Raw genomic sequence first — 10,969 nt, forward strand, 5'->3', positions numbered from 1 at the left:
TTCATCATTGACTTGGTCCCAAAGGACCAAACAGGACAAATCAAAATGATATTTCTGAAAACATGATATAGCTCTCTGGAGTTCACTGTAATCTCTTGAAGCTGATATTGGAACAGAAGTAGCTAACTGGCCGAGTACTCCCCAATAAGTGGGACTTATTAAGACAGGTTGTTTGGGACACTGGGTAATCACAGCATGCCTGCATATGACAGAGTAACACCAAAGCATCTCTGCCTATGCTTGTCCTTCTCCAACTCTAACTCAAATTAAGTCATGGCCAAGAAATCAAGAAAAGGGAACAATATTTATCTTGTTCCTTTAATTCATTCAACGAATATTTATAGACTCACTACTGTTCTCAGGCTCTTGCCAAAGAGAAAGGAGGAGCTACCACAGTCTTTAGAGCAATAGTAGCAGTGCTTATTAATGTGCCAGGAATATGGGCCTAATATGTCTCCCCTTGTGCACAAAATTATGCTAATAGATCAGGGAATCACTGCTGGAATCTCCCAATACTATCCATCCCACCTGTATTAGTGCATTCTCACACTGCTAATAAAGACGTAACTGAGACTGGGTAATTTATAAAGGAAACAGGTTTAATTGACTCACAGTTCAGCATGGCCTCAAGAAACTTACAATCATGATGGAAAGGGAAGCAAATGCATCCTTCTTCATATGGTGGCAGGAAGAGAAGTGCTGAGCAAAAGGGGGAAAAGCCCCTTATAAAACCATCAGATCTCATGAGAATTCACTAACTATTATGAGAACAGCATGAGGGTAACCACGCCCGGGATTCAATTACCTCCCACTGGGTGCATCCCACGAAACATGGGGATTATAGGAACTATAATTCAAGGTGAGATTTGGGTAGGGAAGCAGCCAAATCATATAACTACCCTACTCCAAAATAACCAGTCCTGTGAATTGCATTTCCTTTTCAATAATAGGTAAATCAAAATTAAGGTTGAATTTCTATAAAGAGAAAGTTCTTTATATTTGCAGTTGTTACTACATTAATTGTTCTTCCTAATACTATGAAAACTGGAAACAAAATTCAATATCACCTTGACAAATTGCAAAAGGGCCTAGAAATATCAATTAAAATTATTAGATAATATATTGGGTTGCACATAGGGACCCAATCAAACAAGAGAAGGAAACACACTAGTTAGTAGCAAAGAAAGAGGAGTGAAATCTACTAATGATAATGTTAATGTTGGGAGGGAAAGTCTAGGCATAGGAGGTTGACTATCCAAAGAATGAAAGTAATTCTTTTATCTTTTATGTATTAATCAGATGCTTATTAGAAAACCATATTCTATTTTCCTCAGGACATTCTGAGAGTTTGTGAAGAGAAAAAGTAGATAGGGTACAAGTCTTAATATGCTACATGGAAAATATGGTTGAAAAGGAAAAGTTAAAAGTCATATAACTTACAGAAATCACTAAATTGAAAGATTCAAACTTCTAAAGAGCTCTTGTAAAAGGATGACACTCTTTTCAGAATCATTAAAAATTACTTTGGAAAACAGGCTGTCTTGGAATCGATACTTAAAATTCACCCAAAAAAAATAGAACTTTTCTGTCAGTGGTGGAAAGGGACCTATAGATAAATATGTGCATATACATTTATATATGAAAATATATACACACACAAACATACATACACTTTTGTTGCCCATGTCTATACTTCCAAACCTACCCTCATCAATCATGATAGAGAAAGCACAGAGAAAAGCTGTAAAATAGATACAGTAAAATCTTACTAACCTTGCTAAATTACAGGGTGGATATTTCTAGATTAGTTAACACTTAACCTCCAAACAAATGTTAAAGATGATTAAATCAGTTGTATTCCCCTCCAAGTACCATATGTAACCACTATTGATGAAGTAATTATAAGGAGCTACCTTGATGATTGTGGAAATGGATGTTGAAAGTATTTCTGATTAACAGACATTTGCTTCAACAAATAGAATGGGAGAAAAAGTACTTAGAACAATCTGCATTACCTGCTATAGGTGAAATACTTCTCTTATCATATATTGTGGGTAAAATTTATCACAGATTTTAATGTAGTAGAGGTTGAGTGGGGTTTTTTATGTTTTTCAAACTAGTTAAGAAACCATTAGTTTGAAGCAAAATCTGCAACAAAAGAAGAATGAGTAAAATCCTGAAGCATAGTGAAACTATTCAAGAACATGTTTGAAGATGCATGAAAATCATCTTTATATATGTAATTAATAAATAGCTGAAAATATTAAACCATCACTATAAACATGTGTATTATCTGTGGCTAAAATTGCATGGAGTGGGACACATGATACATGGAGTAGTACAAATAAGAAACCGGGTAGTCATTTTTCCCCACATGATGCAATTCCAGATTAAAGGTACATTTTCCCTATAGACCAATAAAAGCTTCAGAGAAAGACATAGTGGGCTGTGTTAGAATGAGAATTAGATAGCATAGTCAACTAGTGCATAACATGATGAAAAAGCAGAATAATATCAAGATTTCTTGTGTAATCAATCACAGCAAACATGTCAGCAAGTATGAGGCCATCCGCTCCTGTCCATACAACCCAGTAGAGTAAGGGAGTGAGTATAGCAGTGCCAAACACGGCTATCAACACTTCTTCCTTTTCTGTCTCAAAAGAACAAAATTCTAAGACAAACTCTTAGAATAAATAGAAATTTATCCAAATGAAAATCAAATGATAAATGCCCAGAGAATATTCTTTCTTTGGAATTCTTTCAATTCGTTAATTTAACCAGCTGGAATAAATTTTCAAGTAGCATTCTGCTCAGCCTTTTGAAATGAAGGACTTTTCTGTTAATTGGAAAGTTATATTCCATCAAAGATGAAGACAATGCTTTTGGCTTAGTGATTCTTAGAAAAAATAAAAGGCATTTGGTGAATATTTATCATAAACTGATTCCAGAACATGTATCTCAAGCACAAATGAATGAGCTGTGAGCCTACACATTTAACTAAAGAAAAATAGGGAAAATTCAAATACAAGTTTTATTTTAAACTCTACATAAAAACTAACTTTCACTATGCTCAGTCATGAAAGGAATACGTAAGATCTAACCTAAGATGATAGATAGGATTTCAAAGTTAAGTTAAGAACTTCTGCACTGAAGAAAAAAATTACTTATTGCAAATGAACTTTTAACCAAAAAGTAGTTGATTCAAGAGAAAAAAATGCATATAAAAGAATGCAAAATTTAAAATACTTAATATAAATTATAATAGTCTGCTAGCTTTTAAAATACTATACAATAAAATGCAGAATATCCTTTACTTTTATAATGAGTAAAATTTGTAAACATTGCCAATATTTTAAAAAATCTTTGGGTACTTTCTCCCCTGATCACTTTTAACTTTTCTTTTAATATAGAGCAGGAAGACATCCTAGTATGCAGTACCCAATACGTTTAATAGTTTCTTTTGGACTCCAGCTAATGGGCCTTTTAAATGGAAGCAAGGATTCCAGGCTGGGGTTCCAGGCAGCAGAAGCAATGAGGTGGAATGGAGTTAGCCTGAATGAAAGGGTCATGGAAACTTCTATCAGGACATTGAGTCAAAATTCAAAATTTCAGATTCTGAATCTTTAGTGGATAATAAAATTATTTAAACAATGGAGAAAAAAATCTGTAAAGGCCTATTGGCAATGATCCATTTGTAAGGAAGGTATTTAATTTGGCAAAAGACAGTTTATTATGCTTAAAAGCAGACTATGAAAATACGTATTCTAAAAAATTGTGATTATTGATATTTATGATCCTTGTTATAAGGTGAAATGATTTATAATAGGACTGTATTCAAACCTCAGTAGGATTTTAAAATTTTAAAGCTATATAGTTTTCTTTCTCTCTTTTAGTATTAAGTATAACAAAATATGAAAATATGTGATAATTTCATTAAAGTTTCAAAATCTAATGGTAGTAGTCTAATGGAAAATTTTTTCCAAATTAGATATAAATGATATATAATTTTCAAGTTACATATACATATTATACCTCTATATGTTGGGGAGTGGAAATACTAAAATATAGGCTTATAGCAAAATAAAAGAGAATAGAGAATGAGATGCTACTGAATGGTGCTGACTCAAAAAGTTTATTCCAAATGCTGTTAAGTTCTGAGTTAATTTCTGATAAGCAGCTCTTTCTTGCCTAGCAAATTCAAATTTCAAGAGATTAAGAAAGTACACTCCAAATCTTGATTTTTATAAAACTCCTCTCTTTTAAAAAGTTAGTCCACAGCTGCATTCTTTCCTTGCCTCAGTAGCTGAAGCGACATAAGTTAGGATGGCATGTCACATTGTGCTGGACTGAGAAATAATGTGGAGGCAGAAGGGTGCTGTGGTTAGGAACCCTCCTTGTCCTAATCTGTAGAACAGGGGTTGAATAGAGCTTCTAGGCACTGTACTCTTACTTAGAAGTTGGTCTGGTACATATTAAAAGTAATGGCACAAACCACAATTATTTTGCACCAACCTAATAAAAGTGTATGTTGAATTTTAGTTATAATTATTTTTACTATTTTAAAAAACAAACTATCCAGGTCATCTTCATCTTGATCTGCAGCAGGGGCCTAATTGGGAGCTGAGAACACAGAGAGGAGAAATGTAAATAGTCTAGCCTAGGAAGAGGTTAGGAGAGTGAGGAAGGTTTCCCTGAAGGCCAGAGAATTCAACAGTAAGTCTGAGTTAGGGCAAGGGATCTAGAAACTGCATTTTAGATAAATGTATCCAATATATGGGATCAGGAAACATTATGGTGGGACAAGTGCAGGGGTGACTAAAAAGACAAGTGTGAGGCCAGCAAAGTAGATAAATAAGCAGATAAAAGTAGATAAATAAGTAGATATCACAGCAGACGAGGACCCTGAGGGTCACGTTAAGAAGCATGGGTTTATCTCCTTTCACCTCCTAAAGTTTATATTCAATGCCTTCCAATCATTATGTTCTTGTTTCTGAATTCCCAAAACAACATGATACAAATAGATTGCATCTCTTAAACTGGTCCTTTGAAATTGATGATAACATGTTATTCCAATCTCAATATATTTTAATGATCAGAGCTATCTTTGTAACAGTGGGCTCAAGGTAATACCCAAATTAATAGCATTTAGTAAAGTATGTAATGATGTATCAAATTATTTTCTTTGAATAATTAATCAGAAGCATCTTGAAAATTAAATAGAAAAGGCAATAGAACTCATGTGTAACCTACAGCATAGGTAAATCAGGTAGCTTTAAATTTCAATTTGGAGAAATTAAGTGTCTGCCTATTTATCAAAAAGCAAAAGACATTCATTCTTTGATATTTTTACTATATTTGTTGTAAATTCCTAGGTTAAATTTATAGCAAGAAGAATAAGTTTTCTATTTTATTAAAACAAACAAAAGACAAAAAGTTTCGATGAATTTCTCAATTTACTTGGTAATAATATAGGCCTATAAATATGTATCTACGCAATACATTATAATTGCCCCCAAAAAAGAAAAAAGTCATACTATAGCAATTCCTCTTCCTTGCAAATTTTCCCAGTGATATCTTAATTTAAAATAACAGACCGGGCGCAGTGACTCACGCCTGTAATCCCAGCACTTTGGGAGGCCGAGGCGAGTGGATCACCTGATGTCAGGAGTTCAAGACCAGCCTGACCAATATGGTAAAACCAAACCCCATCTCTACTAAACATACAAAATTAGCCAGGCATGGTGGCACGCGCCTGTAATCCCAGCTACTTGGGAGACTGAGGCAGGAGAATTACTTGAACCGGGGAGGTGGAGATTGCAGTGAGCCAAGACTGTGCCATTGCACTCCAGCCTGGGCAAGAAGAGCAAAACTCTGTCTCAAAAGAAAAAAAAAAAACAAAAAACACAAGCTGGAATTTTCATTCTCCATACATCAAAATCAGGTCCAACTCTAGATTCAAAAATAATAAGATCAACCCTTTAACACTGTGAGTGCTTTATGGAAGGCATAAAGCCATGGGTTTCCGGTTGAATTTCATTCCACACCAAATAAAAAGAAAAATGGAATACTTACTTAATTGGTTTCAGTCATAGAATTCATGATATTTAGTCCTCAGTCTGTAATGTGGAATAAATTTTAGCATTTGGGTAAAATTATAACCTAGTTTGTCTTGGGAAGTGAAGTACTTACAGCTCAATGGCTCCCCTTAGTGACACTTTGCAAGAAATTCACAAAGCAGCAGCTTTTATGAAGACCTATAGACAGATTTTATCCAAACATCAAGAAAATAGCTTATATTCACACTTTAAGTGGTTCTCAATAAATGAATTACAGTTGTGATTCTAGGGAGAGAAACTCTTTTATTCATAACCTCATTAAGTTTAAAGGATATTGAACGTGCTCTATGGTTTGCATTTTCACTTGGAATTTAAATATATACTATATAAGTTAGCAAGAATAATTCAGGATCATTCTCTTTGTCATTTTTTACATGTTTATTTTTTCTAGTTCATATATGCACTTGAACAGATTTTAAAACGATAACCTGCAACTAATTTAATTTATATCTGGGTGCCTATTCCAAATGTATCTAGTAAGAAAACTTGCCTTAAAATTAGTAGCTACAGCAAGTCAAAACCTTATTTGATATTCATTAGGAAAAATGAAAGAAACAAAGGAGCAACCATGTGATTTGAAGTAAGTTTTGAGAGTATATATTAAAAGAAATTGGGTCTTCTATTGCTCTGCAGCTTTGGCCTTTATATGTGGTTGCACATCAAAATAAACTGGCAGGGGGAGGTGAACTTATTATTGATTACAGGTTCTTGAGCCCCTCATAAGAACCACTGAATCATAATCTCCAGGGGTGGGATCTAGGAATCTGTATTTTAAAAAAATATGTTTGGAAACATTGTCTGGAGAAGGCCATAGGAAATGTTTATGTAAAAGACTGTATGTGTTTTTACTAACAGAAAATAATTTCAGAATCTTAAAAATATCAATTATATATTCAATTATGTGATACTAGTATGCAACAAAATCTTAAATAAATATGATTTTTTGGTCTACATGGAGATTTTAGCTACTCTTTCAAAAATTAAGACTCAAAAACAAATACCAACCACTGACTACATTCCCTCTATGGCATCTTATTACTTACAGCAATTTTCTGAAATAGGAAATAAGGTCACATGTCAGAATAGCCTATTGGCCTTTTCTAAACTCATCACAAAAACATCCAAACTCTGGCCTGCTATCTGAATTTGATACTTGCCCTTCTCTAGTTTTCAGTACGCTGGTCCTCAGGACAAACTCCCAACATGGCAATTGAAGCCCGTATATCTTTCCAGCTTCTGTGGGTAATAGTCTATATATAGACTCTGATCAAACCAAGGAAGTCGACTTTCAATGCCCCAGATTTACCATGTCCTTGCATGCCTAGTGCATGTTCACTGCCTGGCATGCACTTCTTCCCTCATCAGCCTAGTAAACTCTCAGTCATTCTTTTAGGCTCACCTCAAACATCATTACATCAGGGGAGTTATTTTCAGTCTCTGAAATCATTTTCAGTCTCTCTTCATGGAGTCCAATGCTTTCCCACTGTACCCCCAACAGGACCTTGTACACACCTCTATTTTAGCATTGGCATGTGACTATGATTATTGGCAGTCTCCACATCTCACTTACATGCCCAGGTTTTATCACACATTTAATAATATTAATTGTTATTAATTATTATAATAAAAATTAATTATAAATAATTAAGGGGATAATAATATTAGTTGTCATTTGTCCCATGTGTAACATATGCCAGACACCATGCTAAGTGTTCTACCAGCATCTCATTTAATCCTTATGAAGTTTAGTAAGAAGTAACCATTTTAGATATATCAGAGAGTTAATCCTAAGAAATATTAACAACTTGCCAGAGGTCACACAACTAGTTGGTGGCAGACCTAGAATTTGAAAACAGCATTTTTCTGACCCTAAGGACAGTGTTCTTAAATGTGACACCATAGTGCCTCTCTGCAAGGGCTCAGATTGTAATTGACTGCTAATAGCAAATTCTCTTTGATGTTTTCTACCCAAACACCCACATAGCTAGAACATCAAGGGGAGATGAATGCTGTTTTAATCACTAGAATGTTCCAAAACCCAGTTCAGGCATGTATGTGCATGTACACGTGCACACATACATGAATATTGAATGAATGGCAAAGCACATGTGTATATGTGTATATATACACACACGTATATATATACATGTATACATGTGTATATATACACATACACATGTGTGTGTATATATACATTTATGTGTATATATACATATATGTATGCATGTATATATACACATATATGCACACATATATATGTTTGTGTGTATATATACACACATACGTATATATATGTCAGATTGTCATAACTGGAATGCTTAGTTTGCAAAATTGCCAAAAAAAGGTTGAAAAAAATATTAACCACATCAATGAAAAGTCACCAGAATAAAAAAGGACGTCCCCTTTAATGAAAACCTTACAAAATTATCCCAAATTACACGTGATTTTTAATGGACTACAGCCACTCTTCTGTATTTCTATTTTATTTCTTAGACAAGAAGAAAATATATTTATGCAAAGGGTAGTTAGCGTTTCCAACCACTAACACATGGCCTGTAAAAAAAAAAACCATTTTTCTGTTGCGCAACAGCCCTCTGTTGAGCAGCAATAATGTACAATGTGTTAGTTTCCTGTTACTTTACTAGAGCCTTCCCTTTCACTCACTGCCCAGACTAGTTATTCCTTGGATATAAAGTTATAATACCGAGTTTCAATCTACTTCCAAAAATGTTTAGGCCTGTCTTAAGAAATAATCATAGCAGTTTGCTAATAAGCAGAAATGCACTGCCAGTTGAGGATGTTGTCACAAGTGACTAAAAAACATATAAATCAATCTGTGACCAAGGAAGAAACAATACATTTCTTATGTGTCCAAAACATTATGGTTGGGATCACAGCTGTAAGATGTTGGACCGTCATCAAGAGAATAATGTCAAACACTGAACTTCTGGATGATTTCCATAAAAATAACATTTTGCTTGGGGTCAGTAGTTTTTATGGAACTTTGGAATGGTTTTCGCTGACAATTTTTTCAAGTTGAACTCAAACACCTCCAAAATGCTCCTCAATATGGAAATATTATGTAATCCAACCTTTGCAGCCATCTCCTTCTGAAAACTAAGCACATAGCATGAAAACTAGTATTTTTCCCTTTCTATTTGTACAGTTTTATAAAATTTAAATTATGCTACATGTTCAGAAAGGTAAACTTACTCTTCAGTTTTCCCTGTTTGGTTATTATATTCAAGTCAGCACATCAAATGTGTACTCATTAAATCCAGCATGGAAAGAAGGCCCTGATCCCTTCTGTAGAAATCTTATCAACCCAGCAAAATTATTTTAAGTGAAAAGAATAATGGAATCGAGTAATCAGAATATAAGTAGTTCAGCTTAGGCATAATAGTTGACTCTAATGTTTGTTCCTCTCTGTATGTCTGAAACAATTTGCTTCACCCTTGGATGAATTCTGATTTTTGTTAATTGTCCTTTTAGATTCCAGAATTTGAAGGTATATTGTGCTAAACCCAACAAGGAAAGCTTTCATAATGTAACTGGAAGGTTTTATAAATACAATCTCATGACAAAGCTAGATGTGGCATAAAATCATTAATCCAAGGAGACCGTATTGGCGTTGTATACCTATGCAGTATTAATAATACCACTCCCTAGGATTCTGTAACCAGAGCCCAAGAAAAGGAAAGCCAAACCACTGAATTCAATATTTGCAGCCTACTTTGGGACATGAAAATATTTTGGTTCTCTTTTGCAAACAATTTCTTCAAAATATTTTTGTCAAAAGTGACTTATTTTAGAAAGTCTAATTTCAAATTTTAAATGGCCCAGTATGTGGGATCCATATTCAGAATTTGTCATACCTCAGGGAATGGTTGATTCCTAGTTTTTGTTTACTATAATATTGATTTGAATCTAAGTAACTTCTCATTGGGATATATTTGTTCATGGATGTTACTAAAACCACGCCCTCAGACTACACTGTAGACTGCATATGTAAAAGGTGTACACGATAACAAAACATCCAATTAATTCACTATTTAGAAATAAATAAAAATAATCATCCAATTTGGTGCCAGGTTTATCTACTTTGATCAAATTATTCTCTTCTTTTAAAACTCCCAGCAGTTCTCCAATGCCGACAGAATAAAATCCAGTTCTTCAAGTGGCTCCCTGTTGGCTACAATAATACCTTTTCACATCCAAACCTTTAAAGTCATGTTGATTCCACTTTTAAAAATTTCTCCTCTCATAATATGAGTCTCAGTTAAATCTATGCTTCAAACCCAGCTCCAGGTCAGGGGCCTGCATGAAATCCAGTATACATGCGATAAATATCTACTCATTTGCTGGATAGAGACTCAACCTGCCCTGGTAGCTTGTACAAGAGGGTTATTGATCAGTTATAATCATCATCACCCTGCAAGTAGAGAAATTACAATCCAAATTAATTTCAACATACAAATATTTGTGTTAAAATACAATTATCTTGTTATTCATCCTGAATTATTATTTCTGCATTTTTTATGCAAATAAGTTCTCTTCTCTTAGATAGCAGGCAAATATCTTGACAAATTATAATTATGTAACTGCTACTTGGAAAAAAATTAAATACAAAATGGTGCCTTAAAAATAGAAGCCAGGCCGGGCGCAGTGGCTCAAGTCTGTAATCCCAGCACTTTGGGAGGCCGAGACGGGCGGATCACGAGGTCAGGAGATCGAGACCATCCTGGCTAATATGGTGAAACCCCGTCTCTACTAAAAAATACAAAAAACTAGCCGAGCGAGGTGGCGGGCGCCGGTAGTCCCAGCTTCTCGGGAGGCTGAGGCAGGAGAATGGC

At 34.4% G+C, this 10,969-nt stretch overlaps 1 protein-coding gene across 1 annotated transcript in view; it reads left to right on the forward strand.

The window, feature by feature from the left end:
* The window catches only part of RSPO3 (R-spondin 3), a 77,207-nt gene that overhangs the window by 64,162 nt on the left and 2,076 nt on the right, over positions 1-10,969 (forward strand). The gene's annotated exons all lie outside the window — the stretch shown is intronic.

The sequence above is a fragment of the Rhinopithecus bieti genome, unplaced genomic scaffold (genome assembly GCF_001698545.2).
Source record: "Rhinopithecus bieti isolate Rb0 unplaced genomic scaffold, ASM169854v2 scaffold_19, whole genome shotgun sequence".
Lineage (NCBI taxonomy): Eukaryota > Metazoa > Chordata > Mammalia > Primates > Cercopithecidae > Rhinopithecus > Rhinopithecus bieti.